This window comes from Vicugna pacos, chromosome 11, assembly GCF_048564905.1.
Source record: "Vicugna pacos chromosome 11, VicPac4, whole genome shotgun sequence".
Classification (NCBI taxonomy): Eukaryota; Metazoa; Chordata; class Mammalia; order Artiodactyla; family Camelidae; genus Vicugna; species Vicugna pacos.
Window position 1 is genome coordinate 58,059,647 of NC_132997.1, and position 13,580 is coordinate 58,073,226.

Below are 13,580 nucleotides of genomic sequence, written 5' to 3' on the forward strand. Positions count from 1 at the left end.
TTCCAATTCTTTGGGAAATTGTGCAGAGATCCACAAGACCATCACAGAACAACCAGAGCCAAGAGATGGTGATAGGCAGAGTGGAGGCATGATGAAGATGTCACTGGGTTCAGCAGCGTTCGATCTCTTTAATCTCCAAATTTATGAACTACAGATTTCCCCTTTGGTTGCCACTAGTTCGCAGCTGCATTTCAGTCAGTCATGAACAATGAATAGGGCTCTGGTTCAGTGGAAGACAAGGCACCACGGTATTTCTATGACTGACAATCGTGCTTTTTGTTCCTTTGTGGCTTTGCCTTATGCTTTCACTTCTTCATATGTGTTTTGCATCCATGTAACTTGTCTTAGGTGGTTAATCACAAACCAAGTAAGCAAGTATGTTTTTGGCTTATTTTCCCCAATGTCTGGCAATAGGCTTGCTGCATGTGCCTCAGTTCATATTTGAGCTGAGAACAAGCCAGGATTCTTCTTCCAGGAATAGTGATGATTTTACACATTTGTCCACATGCCCACATCCTACTTCTTGGTGTCCTGGGCTAAACTGAAGGAGGACGAAACCACTGAGATCTGGGAGGGTGCTCTGTGACCTCAAAGTGATACAAGGCTCCTGAGCCTGGAGAATCAGGGCCTCAGAAAAGAATCCGAAGGAGCTTTGTGCCCAGATCTGGGTAGACAAGACCTTCATGTTTTCTTTGCCCCATTTAGGGGGCTGGGAATCAAAAAGAGATGCAGGCCATATGGACACCATGGCTGGTGGACACTGGTCTCTAGCGCTGTAGTGACTCCACCCCTGGGGTTTTTTGTCCTGTGTATGTGAGGATAGGAACCTCTCTTTCCCAGAAGCCCTTGATGGAAAGCCAAGGAAGAGTCCTACAGCTACCGTTTATCATAATCAGTAAGCTCACCAATTCCTGTCTATTCCTGATTCTTGGATGGACATTAGTAATGAAACCAGGGAGGCAGAGATTTTGTCCTAGCTCTTTGCCAGAATGTATTCTTAGAAACTGGGTCCCTGAGTGTATCACTGTATGATGGACAATGCTTTTCATCCAAATGCTGCTACATTAGGGAGTTGGGTCCCTGATCGGGGCCACAGCTTCAAATATATCAGAGATGACCTCACAGTGTCACCAAATCCAAGATACACACTGCAAAACATCAAGAAATAAGATTAGGATCTAATTCACATTCAATTTTAAAAACTAAAATCACAAGTTTTAAACGAAATGTATGTTCCTTATCCCACTGCTTACATAAGTGTCTCAATTATTTGTAAAGTAGTCATACATCACATAAAAATGTATTTTACTATTACAATGTAAACAAAAGGGCTATGTGCTAATTATAAAAGTATTCTTACTTTAGAATTTCAATTAATTTTGCTCATTTTCATGGACTCTGGAAGAGTTTTAGAAAGGGTTTGGGATGATTTAGATCTCTAAATGAGTCACCTCTGAACTGCCCCTCCCTCGTTTACTTTTCCCTACAGTAAGCATGAACGTGCTAGTCTACTGTGTAACCAACTGCAGGAGAAAATTCTGGTTTATGATCATGGTAATCATAGTGACGCTACAATCCCTGAACATGGGTAAAGACATGGAGGAGTGACATGCAAATTGTCACCTGCATAGAGCAAAATTTCAATTAACAAGAGGTATAAAACTATTCAGTAAGTGAAAGTCATTTCTGCTGTGAACCATATTTATAATTAAGAGGCAAAATCTGCTTCCCCCCTTCATGAAGCTGAAGTGGGCACAGTTTAGGGCTCACTTCCACAAGGGACATAGAAAGGTCCTTTTGCCCTCTCTTCTCATTGTGCGCGCTCTGTCCTCTGCTCTTTTGTTCTGCGATGTCCAATGATAAGATGTGGAAACCCACATCTGATGGCTGATGGGTAGGGGGAAGATCCAGAAGTCCTGAGCTGTGACCTGGGCTCCAGCTGACTCTACTGGAGAGCTTAGGACACAAGCACAGCTGACAGCGAGGTATTATTTATTTTCTTTGTCAGTTTCTTATGCATATGACTTCCCAAGAAATTGTCTATGGATCTAGGTTTCTGGATCTCTAGGACAAAATCATCTTCATTCCTTCAATATCTTACATTTATTCCTAACAGAACCAAGAGAAAAGACTTTCTGCCTAGCCCCCAGTGTTGGGCTGCACCCCGCAGGCCTGCAAGCGCTATATTTGCCCAGCTTCAAGACTGAAGAAAGAGCCTAGAGTCAGCGACAGAGACATCAGTGGTTTAAAGGATAGAGGGAGCTTATATGTCTGGAGCAAGGTGGAGTGACACCCCACCATGTGTGGCAGATGGCGAGCAGGACATGGAGGAGTCTTCCCTCCCAGGAGGAGGGGGAGGTTACCAGCTATCAGGTTGGCTCATTGGTTACCACGGAAACTACCAGAGGGGCATGCCTTTGATAAGCCCCTTTGATAAACTATCAGATGGAGATGTTCTGAGTTAGAGTTTAGAACAATCACCAGCTGGGGTGGGGGCAAGCATGTAGGAAGGTCTGTCATGTGCACTGGGTGTAGGTGAAGCAGCCACTGGTAGAGTAGGGGATGTACAAAGAGCCAGAGAACAGCCATCTCGAGTGGCCTGACCATATATTCCACCCCTGCATACCCTGCATGACTCTTACAATCTTGGTCCACCCCTTTTCCACAATACTCCTGGGGTCAGGTCATCGGGTGCTGCAACCAGATACCACAAATACAACACAGACATCAGCAGCTAAAGAGTATCAAGAGTAAGATACCTAGTATGCTAAGAACAGTCATTCACCAGGAATGTGGGCAAATTTTGGAGCCAAGTGCTTACTGGGTCCGTGGAGAGGAAGTACAATGGTGGCAGTGTCCTGTCTGGTTATAAGGAAGGTAAGGCCACCCCTAGTTTCCACAAACCCAGAGCCACCCCAATGGGAAGGCCCTGGCTCTAAAAGAAACATTCTGGTGGTCTAGCCGGGAGTCAGCAGTCACAGAACAGGGCTGCCACCCCATATCATGTTGAGTGCCATTTCTGGGGGACTCATTCGGTCTTTCCAAACAAAACCAGGTAATCCCACTAGTTGAACTTGTGTTCCCAAAAGCCAGCTTATTCCACTCCACATAGCACAGTCTGGGGTGCTCACAGGCAGTCAGTTTTACAGTAACATTTACCAACGGGGTCCTTCTGATGCACTGGCATGTGGGACAGGAAGATGGGGAGAGTCTTGTTACCCCATCATCAGTTGCCCCATACAGTCACATTAGCTGGCTCAATTTTTTCATGGGAAGTCCAGAAGAGGATGACAACAGAATCTCACAATTAGACCCAGCAATTAGACTCATTTTGCAGTAAGGCCATGGTTGCTTCCCAGTCCTCGAATAGATTCCCTCTGCTCAGGCTGGGGATGAAACATAAGGCATCTAACAGGCACAGCACAGGGGACAACATACCATCAAACAAAATACAAGGAGTACCCACGTTCTGAGATAACACCACACCGACCTGCAGTTTTTGTCCTGGTCTGACCTGGCAATATAGTTCAGAAAACTCGTATTTTCAGGAATACAGGAATGTGTCCAAAATCACATCTACAATGGCTACCTTGGACGGCCCAGTTTTACCTTGGATGTCTGAACCACACAGCTACTCCATTTTGACTTTCAGATGCATTCCCCTCCACAACGGACAAAGCAAATGTAAAATGCAAGTTCAACAGGCCACAAAATAGGCCACGCTGGTCAGTAAAGTTTAAAGTTTATAAGCCAGAATGACTTCCCCATACCTTCACATGTGACGATTTTCCCATCATTTTCCCTTTTGATTGAAATCTTTCAACAGACTGAAGTATGTGTCCTTGGGAGCCAGCGTGAAAGCCGCCTGCCTTTCCTGGGTCCAGATCATGTCCCTTGGTGCTAGCCCTCCTTTATATTTGCCTCATTATTCATGTTGAGGGAAAACTGATCAGATATTATGAACAAGCTCAGAGGTATGTTGATGGGGAAACATCATATAGAGGCTATATGTTTTATCAATTATACCCTATTGTTACAAGCATGTTACATGTGCTTTTAGCAGCAGACTTAAAGCAAGCAGGATTATACATCATGAGTAGTTATGCTCTGTGACAACGTCACTAGATAATTTTCTTTTCCTCCTGAACATTAGGACAAAAGTGTGGCTAACATGATAACTTTTATAAATATGGGCCTCAATTAACAGGACTAGAATTTAACATCTATTGAAAATATAGTATTTTTCTGTCTAAATTACCCTCATCTCTATCAAACATAGCCAAATCAAGACTAATTTATTTGCCAAATAAGTCTGGTAAACTGACCACATAGACTTCTCCAAACTGGCTGTGGTGGAATTCCTCAGAAGGAGTCAGACTGAATTCCTAAAAGACCTCTCAAGGCCAGGAAATTCATGCCAAAGGCATGAAATCTAGAAGATTTCTCTCTTCTAGAGGTCCCCCAAATATTGTGGTTCCTGCATATGCCAGGAGACAGTCTTTCCCGTTCACCTGATAAGGCTGCTCTGAAATAAAGAGCTTCCAGTTCCTGGACAGACCAGGAAGAGAGAAAAGAAAAATGTTTCAATTCTATCCACAGGTGTAGTTTACCAAATCGCTCTAAGTCATAACTAATTTGAGGAGAAGGACTTCTCTATAGTTGAGAAACTGATCAAAACCAGTACTATTCCAGACAAAAACCATAAAAATTATAACCATATTCACCAGTTCACTCGGTAACCAATCCTTTTGTTAGCTTTTTATGTCGCCGTCAGTTTTTCCCTTAAAATTCCTTAATTTTTTACCCCGTTCAAGGGTATGATCTGAGATTTAGCAGACTTGTACTTGCCAAAGGTCTTTCCTATGAATCTTCTTGAAGAGGAAGCATTTTTGTAAAAGCATCAGAGTACAACAACTGTTTATACATGGCAAAGAACTTTAAAAAACACCTGCTTACAATGTCATTGATAAAGAAACTTGGTTACAATAACCAGAATTATGACTGATTATAATATGAACCCTTAAAAACCTTAAATCTCTGGCAAAAATCAAGAAGCAAGTAATTGTGAAATGTTTGTTACGCGTTTCCTGATTGGAAAATAGGCTTTAGTTGTCCTCTCCTAAGGAGGCAAAGGTAGATAAACATACACCTGCCCAGCAATCAATGTGCCAGTATTTGATCCTATCTGAAATGACCCAGCTAGTCAATGAATTCTCTTCATTTAATTTAGTTTGGCTGCAAGTTACCAAAATCTGGAAAGACTATTATAGATACATTTTCCAAACATAGTTAGCCCTATAGAGCTTTAAAAGTCCTTTTTTTTTTTCTTTCCTTCACTCTCAGGGATCAGATGATTAAAGTTCCCAAGAGCCCAGGAGATTATTTATATCTCAATGGCCCAAGAAGAGAAATACCAATTCCTTCTAGAAAGCTCCTTCCTCTAACTGCATGTGCAAAAACCGATTTTAGACCGTCAAAAGATTCCCACCTTGGCTATTTTCAGGAATTTATTTTTCAGTTTAAACAAATGACAGTAACAGACAATAATACAAATCATTCACTCACATTCACAAGCCTCACTTGTGGAGGAGCAAGAATCAGCGTTCAAGTTAACCTTCGCCTCTGCTGTTAGCTCAGCGTCTGTGGCCTTTTTTTTTAATATAAAAATCAACAGCCAGCCCGCAGCTGTGGCCTCCGCCCTCCGGCCTAACGTCTCTCCCCCACTGTAATGGCGGCCGGTAGCCCCACAGCGGCCTGACGGTGTCTGAGTCCCCGCGCTCTCGGCGGCCCCCACTCATCAGGGACGGCCACCACAGGGCCCCACATACTCGCGGACGGCCGTCCGGCGTTCCCCCGCAACCTTCGGGATCACCCCTGGAAGTTCTGGGCCCGACATGTCAGTGCACGCAGGGAAACTTTCCCGCCTCGTCCTCACTTCCCGACGCCTCGGCGCTCTGGGAGCCTCCCCCGTCTCCCGGCTGCCCCGCCCATGTGGGGGCTGCACCCCACTAGGCCTGCAAGCCCTGTGCCTGCCCGACCTCCAGATCTTAGAAGGAACCCGGGGCAATGGTTTAATGGATGGGGGGATCTTACACTTCTGAAGCCACGTCCAGGAGCGACACCCTCTGTGCGCGTCAGCCGCGGAGCAGAACATGGCGCCGGCTTCACCCCCGGGCCCGGGCAGGGGTGGGGGTGGGGTTGACGTCGGGCTGGCGCAGGCTGGTTACCAGGGAAACTAGGCAGAGGCCAGCCCCTCGCTGTCCCTTGACAAGCCCTCAGATGGAGATGTTCTGAATTAAAGATTAGAACAATCACTAGCTGGGGTGGGAGCAAGTACGTAGGAAGGTCAGTCATGTCAGTCCATGTAGGTGAAACAGGCACTGGTGGTGGAGCAGGGGATGTACAGAGAGCAAGAGAACAGCCATCTTGGGTGGCCTGATCATACACCCAGTTAACCTGAAAATTCAATTAAACAGCCTCCTCCAACTGCAAACGCAACGTTTCATTGAAGTCTAACTATGCGCGCTCTCGGAAAGGCCAAACTAGATGAAACTGACATTTTGAGAGCCATATTTTGCATTGAAACAGAAATTGAAATAGGAATGCATTTTTGCTTGGTTGTTTTGATAACATTTCACTGACAGGAAGTTTGGGGAGAAGGATTTAAGGGGGCAAACAAATATCCAGTTTTTGGTTTATTATCAGTGAACACTTTTCCCCCTGTTGCCTTATTTACAAAGGAAATATATTTTTGCTTCAGAATTTCATCAGTGCTTTTTCTCTTGCTTCTCTAGAAGCTCTCTGGATATTTAAGGGTTGCAGTCACTGAGAGTAGTGTTGACTTCTGCATTGGAGGGTTTTTCTTTCACTTTATCCCAGAATTAATGAGGACAGCAAACAGCTGTGCAGACAAACCCATTCTGCTTGGTGACGCACTCCTGCTAGAACAATTGGCAGATCTGTCTTGCAGAGGATTGCAGTGGAATGGGAAAAAGCTTTTAGGAGAGTGGGTCCTAGTTATTTGAAGCCAGTTTCCTCCATTTTTCTCCTGGTATTTAGCATCTTGCTTCATATTTTTTTTTCCTCCACTCTCATTAGGTGGGCAGCCTCTCTTTGCCATGTGTATGTTTCCACATAGCTCTACTTCTCTTTCAATTTCAACATTTTTATTCCTGATACTGAAAACTTTGCCCAAACTACTCTTGGGTGAGTGTCTGGGGGCGTATTCCATAAGAAGGCTACAGCTTGATTCGATCTCCAGATAAAATTACAACCGGAAGACAGTGAAGTGAATAAAAGGAGACAAAAGGTGCTGAGTGACAAAGGCAATCTTGTTACAGAAGTGTTATCCTAGTCTGTGAGCCTGGATGCAGAGCACGTGCCTGTGCTAAGATGTGTGTGGGACCGTCTTGTCTTTGATTTTGTTACCATGCCTTGAATGCAACTGCCTGCTAGAAATCCTGTGTTCCTCCTGGAACATGTTAACCTGTGTTCTAGGCCTAGGTGTGTAAGAAACATACTTTCGAGTGTCCAGAAATCCAGGTTTGTTTGTTTGCTTATTTTTTAATGTCCTTATTAGAAAGGAAAGGAAACTTCCATTTGCTTCTAAGAAAAAAAAAAAGTCCCTTTCCCCAAATGCCTTTAGAGAGCTAACAATTCTAGGAACAACACTTGTGAAGGTTATCTCCCCACTCCCTGTAACTCCCTTGGAGCCTCTCATCAAATCCTCTTCACATAACAGATCTTCAGTGCTGTCGTATCTTCTTTAAGTCATTCTTTTCAGGGCGAAACATCTCTAGGGTGTTAACTGCTGTCCAGACGTTTTATCATCTTGACCACTCTTGTCTGTAGACACTCCAACTAGTCTGGTCTGTATTAGAAAACAACATGAAAAATGGACAGGGTTCAGGTGATAGAATTGTACATCCACACTGTCCTCGATGTGGTCTAACCAGTGCAGAGTGGGCCAGGGCTAAAGAATCCCTTTCTGAAACCTTCTCATATTATTGTTTCTAGGAGAAGCATCTGCCTCTAAATACCAAAGTAATCCAGGCAGTACCTAAGACTTGATATTTCTGCTGGGATTCACCAAGAACCACATCACATCAAGTTTATTCAAAATCCAAACCGTGGTTTCTAAATTGACACCACATTTGGTTCCTCCTCTTGACTTTGCTGTTTCTCAGAGGGAGGCCCAAATTCTTCCATGCATCTCTAACTTCTTTTTCTCCACCATCTTCTTCCAAATCATTACCGTTTCTTCTCCTCGGGGCATCCTGTTCATGGCCCCAATTCCTTTCCCAACTGCAATCCACCTTTCAGCCGATACTGGGAATTTGCGGTCACATTGACGAGAGGGTTGCTTCAAAACAGTTGGCTCTTTGGCATTGCTAATCTGCGTCTTCCTAAAACAGAGCTGCAAGAGGGAAAAGGTACATGTGATGAAGATGGAGAACAAAATTATCCATCTTCTTAAAGAGCGAACCTAATGTTGAAAGGGCCACAAGAGGAACACATTCTCAGAGTAATCACCTACAAATAGTTAAAACAAAGGTTTCTCGAGCCACCACTGCACCTAGAGGAGGGAGGCAGAGGTTCTGATTGAGAACTTTGATTTCCCACAGATTGTTTGAGTCTTAAATGACATGTGGAAAGGTTCCCTGATATCAAAGGCAGCTCCTTTTGGATAATCGATTGAGTATGTTGTGCCTGGCCTTCCCTGACTGCCCTCCGCCCCACGACTGGGAACATATGTCAGATTCTTCCTTTGCCAGTAATTTGGAGGCTCATGATAATCAAACATCCTTTTTTTCTGTAAAGAAAAGGGTGGTCCTGGGAAATGTTAAGGCAGCAGAGAAGAGGAATGATTGACTCCTCCCTGAAAAAAATATATGGAGCCTGATCAACCCCTGAGTATCATCAGCATGATTTGAAAACAGCACATTGAAGGGAACAGACCCAACCTCTCTCCTGTTCACATTTACATCCGGAACAGCTGCTGGGGTCTCTCGGAGTTGATTTTGTTCAGTTCTGCAGGGCTGACTTGAAACCCAGGCAGAAAATGAAAGTGAGCAAATTTACCTCTGGCATTCAAAGAAATGCTTTTGGTCAAAGTGAGTATTTCTGACCATGACTCATTTTCAAAAGAAGCATTGAATTCGCTTTGTCATCTTTGCCTGGATCGGGCTCAGTCGGCCCTTTTATGGTTTTTAAAATATCCTCTATAGCCGGGATGATATTTATTATCAGCATTGCATTTTAATATATAAAAGTCACTGTTCAATTGAATGTTGAGTTTCCTAAGGAAGTAAACCTACAGAAAAGAAATTTGCAAGAATCTAAAATAAATGAGTTTGAGGATGATCAAACTGCCCTTTTGGCTGTTTCAAAGATCAAAAGATCTCTCTTCTGTAGAAATCAGGAGCAGCCTGAATAGCCTCTTTCCTCTACTGCAAAGTCCCGTTTTTCCACTATCATTGATAGCTTGGGACTGCGCCATAATGGTATGAAAGGACCTGGGGAGGAAGGAAGACGGTTTCATCCCCCCTAAAGCACCCAGGACTTTTGTGTCTGAAGTAGATTTTTCACTTAGTTTAGTCTTGAGCCCAGCAGAATGAGAAAATGAGAATCTGTTCTCAGCTCCTTCAGGAAGAGGGGTGGCCCTGAAGGACACGAGAGGGTCTCTGATAATTGGTTTTCTAGCCCGTGAGTATCTCTGTCTCTGTCTCCCAGAGAGGCTGGGTAATACTGGATTACATATAAAGACGTTATCTCTGGGTTCACACTACCCCTCGCTCTGCAAACCTTAGGACGTCACCTAATATCCCTATTGCTTCATGTGTAAAGTGGGGATAAGAATATGTACCTCATTGGTTTAAGCTCCTTCCTACCTCAGGGCCTTTGCTGGTGCTGCTTCTTATAGCTGGCTAACTCATGCTCAGCCCCCAGGATTCAGCCCTTTCTTCTGGGAAGCATTCCACGAAGCCCCAGACTGAGTTTTGCCAACTCTTCTTCTCCAATCAGACAGTGTGCTATGGTTTCCCTTTGTAGCAGTGCCTCAGTTGTAACTGAGAACATTCTGTGTGAGTACTGGTGTCATGTCCATCTCCTTCTATAAGGGGTTATGAAACCTAGCGTATTCACCCATGTCTATAATTAAAACAGAAACACAAAGTGTTTGTTGAGTGAATGAAATGAATGGAGATAAAATGATCCCGAAGTGGCAATTTCTATTATTTCCCTGTACCGTGAACTCCTGCAGGCCAGGGTGAGCCTTGCCTCTGCACAAGTGTTGGGGTGGAGCCTTACCAGAGTAGCTGTTCCAGGAATGTCTGTGGATGTGTAGACACCATCAATCACCATCTCTCCATCCAGCTGCCTCCTTCACCTGCCTTCTTCTTTGTCTTCTCTCTGAGAGCATGTTATCGACTTTCTGGAACTCTTGTTCATCCACTTATGATGCAGGTTTTCTCTTTCTTGGGAGAATTCTGATTTCACAGAGTGCTCAGTAGGAGAGGTCTGCAATGAGAGGCCAGAAAATGACCGTGGTGTTTCCAGCCCTGGTTAGAGGTTGAGTGGGGGTTGGGAGGAGTTGGAGAGGTCAGCCCAGTGAGCCTTACAAGTTAAACAAGCTCTCATGCTTTTAAACCTCACCACCACCATTATCATCTCCATCGTTTTACCAACCGACAACTTCTTTACCATTAAAAAAACCTTTGCCTCCTTGTCCAGGAAAAAAAAAATCCTATCAACACTATAAGCCATTTATGGTTGGAAATACACCGTTGGAATCTTTCTTCTTTAGTGAAGGCAAGTACCCATAAGAAGTTACTTTATTAGTTATTAACTACTTATTGTGAATTAGTTTATCAACTCGTTTAATCTGTGAAGATGGTGGAGGGGGCGAGCATTAAAGCACTTGGTTGGTTATATAGACAGAAAGTGTCTCTGTCAGAGTTTAACTGTAGATAACAGAATTCAGTCTACTATTTTTAGCAGAAATGGACTTCATGCAAGGAACAGGGAGTTTACAAAAATCCCTAAAAGGGCTGGAGGAAGAGGCTTTCGGCAGAACTTCCAGGAGTCACACCCCAGAACACCACCTTAGAACTAGCCCACCGAGGCAGCTTCTGCCTCTGTCATGATCAAGTTGGTGAAGAAGGAAGTGTCCTCTACTACTGCTGGCTCTTATGTCACCATGTCTATACCACCCTACACCAACAAAAGAGCCCTTGACTTGCCTGTCAATAGTCACAGAGCTAGAGTGTGGACCCTGGGCCCTCTGTTAGAGTTCCCACATGTCTCCACAAGGTGCTGGTTAGCAGAAGTAGGAGAGCGCAGCTTCCACCTCGATGTCCACTTCCAGATTTGGAATGTCCTGGGTGCGTGTCTGCTAGGCCGAAGTGAGGTCTCATTTGGAAGCTAAGCTGCAGAGTGCCCTGGGAAATAAGACCATTTACCTTGTCAGCCTCTGCAGGTCCAAACAGTGGCTCTGAAGGAGTTGGGGTGGATGAGAGTGAACCAGCCTGCGGATTCTACCACAAGGGCTACATGGTGGGGAGGGGTGTGTGCAGGAGAGCATTTTGGGGAGAGAAACGGAGAAGGGGCTAAAGACAACCTCGACTGATCTCATAGCTCTGCTCAGAGCTGGTCCTGGTTGTTAAGATGAGGGATTTTAGGAATGCCACATCAGGGAGACACAATGGCTTTCTCTGGGCAGTGGTTTTGAGGTCTGTGTATGAACTTTCCTGAGTAAATAAACAGCCTCCTTCCCCTACATCTCTGACGTTTATGGTGGGGTGGTTTAGTTCCTTCCTTACCAGAAGAGCAAAGATGTTCAGACTCATGTGCAACTGGATGGCCTTCCTTCAGGCTCATGTCCACTGGGCTGAGAAAGCACTCTCATGACAGTTGCTGAAAAGGGAAGCTTCAGATGCATCCCAGGGATGTGTGGCCCTTCTGTCTACCAGGTAAATCACTATTTCCCTGATGAGAAGACCCCAAATGAGGGCTCAAGGTTGTTCACTTTGGATCATGGCAACTCCTGGGTTTTGGAGGCAGGCAGTCCATGGCACTATCCCGCCACCTTCTTTTTAATATTCCATCCAGCAGACACCTTAAGCTTTAATAAACATCTTCTCTTTTAATAGCATTGACTCCAAGCTAATAAGGCAACTAGCGAATCAAGTGATGGTAAATTTCTCATTAACAATTTATTTAAGTTTGTAGAAGAGAGCAATTCCAACTTCTGCTAATTGAGTTTGTAACAAAAAGATGAATCCATTTTACTACCACCCTCAGGACCTCAATCAAACCCCAGGAAAGGTAAAGTCACTGTCATTAGCCGACTAAGAGGTAAAATCCAGGATGGAATGGAAGGTACCAGAACATGGTTAGAGTCCCCAGACTTCAACAGGATTATAAAGCAGAGGCACAGGCCAGCAGTTCAGAGTGTTCTGAATTTTATTGGCCAGAGGAAGAGCCCTTTGACTTGAAGTGAAAGCCCCAAGTAAGACTTTGAAGATGCTGCGCTTTAGGACGTGGGTGACGTGTCCAATTTCTCCCCCTTTATTTAAGATCCCTCCGTGGAATGTGGCAAAGCGTGCTGGGTAGACCTGTATGGGGACTTACCCTTTCTAGCTGATCCAAAGCCTTTCCCACTGGCTCCAGGAGGTGGCTGTCATTTAGGACTTTCATAACGAAGGGCTGAGCGAGACCTCCTAAAGTGACAGCCCTGAGGGCAGAGGGACATGTGGCCTGTCTGTGATCGGCCAGCGCTTGAATTTGAAGGGATTTAATAATTCTTCTTGAAATTCTCGGCTTTTCCCTCAGACTTTCCTCTGGAAGCCTGATTAAATGCGTATTATTTCTTCTTAAGTGATTTTACAGGTCGTTTATTTTGGATTTATGAGCATCAACACATTTTAAAAGGTATTAGCAAGCTCTACTGCTGGATACTTGTTCTCTAAATCATTAACTTTACTCTCTATCAGCATCAGATAATAAGAAATCTTTCAGATATCATTTTTTCTCTCTTCCCATGGATTTGTTCAGGTAACAAGTATTTTTTAAGCACCTTCTGTGTGCTAAGTTCTAGAATATTCCAATGAACAAAACTGGCAAGGTCTTGCCCTCACTACATTGTCGAATTTTTTTTTTTAAAGCTTGGTAAAGTCTATATTATTGTGAAACCGGGAGGAATGCATTTGAATTTGAATTTGAATTTGAGTCAGTCTTCTTTTCTCATTCAACACTCCATTCAGTGAATCAAGGTCAAATGGAGAAGCACAAACAGGACATGGTTCCCTTGTGTGTTGACATATGCTGGTGTGTGCTAACATTTAACGTAGGAAGGTGAGGTGAGTTGGGGGAAAGCTACCTCTTTTCCTCTCATTGCCTTCTCCCAAGATACCTGTCCATAGAATTTGAAATTGCCCACTTGTTCTAAGCCTGCAGCACCAAAAGAGAAAATGTCCCCAGTGCTGGCAGAAATCCTTATGCTGCCTGTTTGGGGAGGTGCATCTCAGCTCCTACGCTGCATATAAAATCTTCTCTTTGTCTGTGTCCCATTCACAAGGCTG

General features: G+C 44.3%; 1 long non-coding RNA gene across 1 annotated transcript in view; it reads right to left on the bottom strand.

Annotated features, from left to right (window-relative positions):
* The window catches only part of LOC140699338 (uncharacterized), a 48,439-nt gene extending 42,232 nt beyond the window's left edge, over nucleotides 1-6,207 (bottom strand). The window contains exon 1 of the long non-coding RNA XR_012077434.1: nucleotides 6,094-6,207. This is a non-coding gene — a long non-coding RNA (uncharacterized lncRNA). The remainder of the gene's footprint in view (nucleotides 1-6,093) is intronic.
* Nucleotides 6,208-13,580: the final 7,373 nt, after the last annotated feature.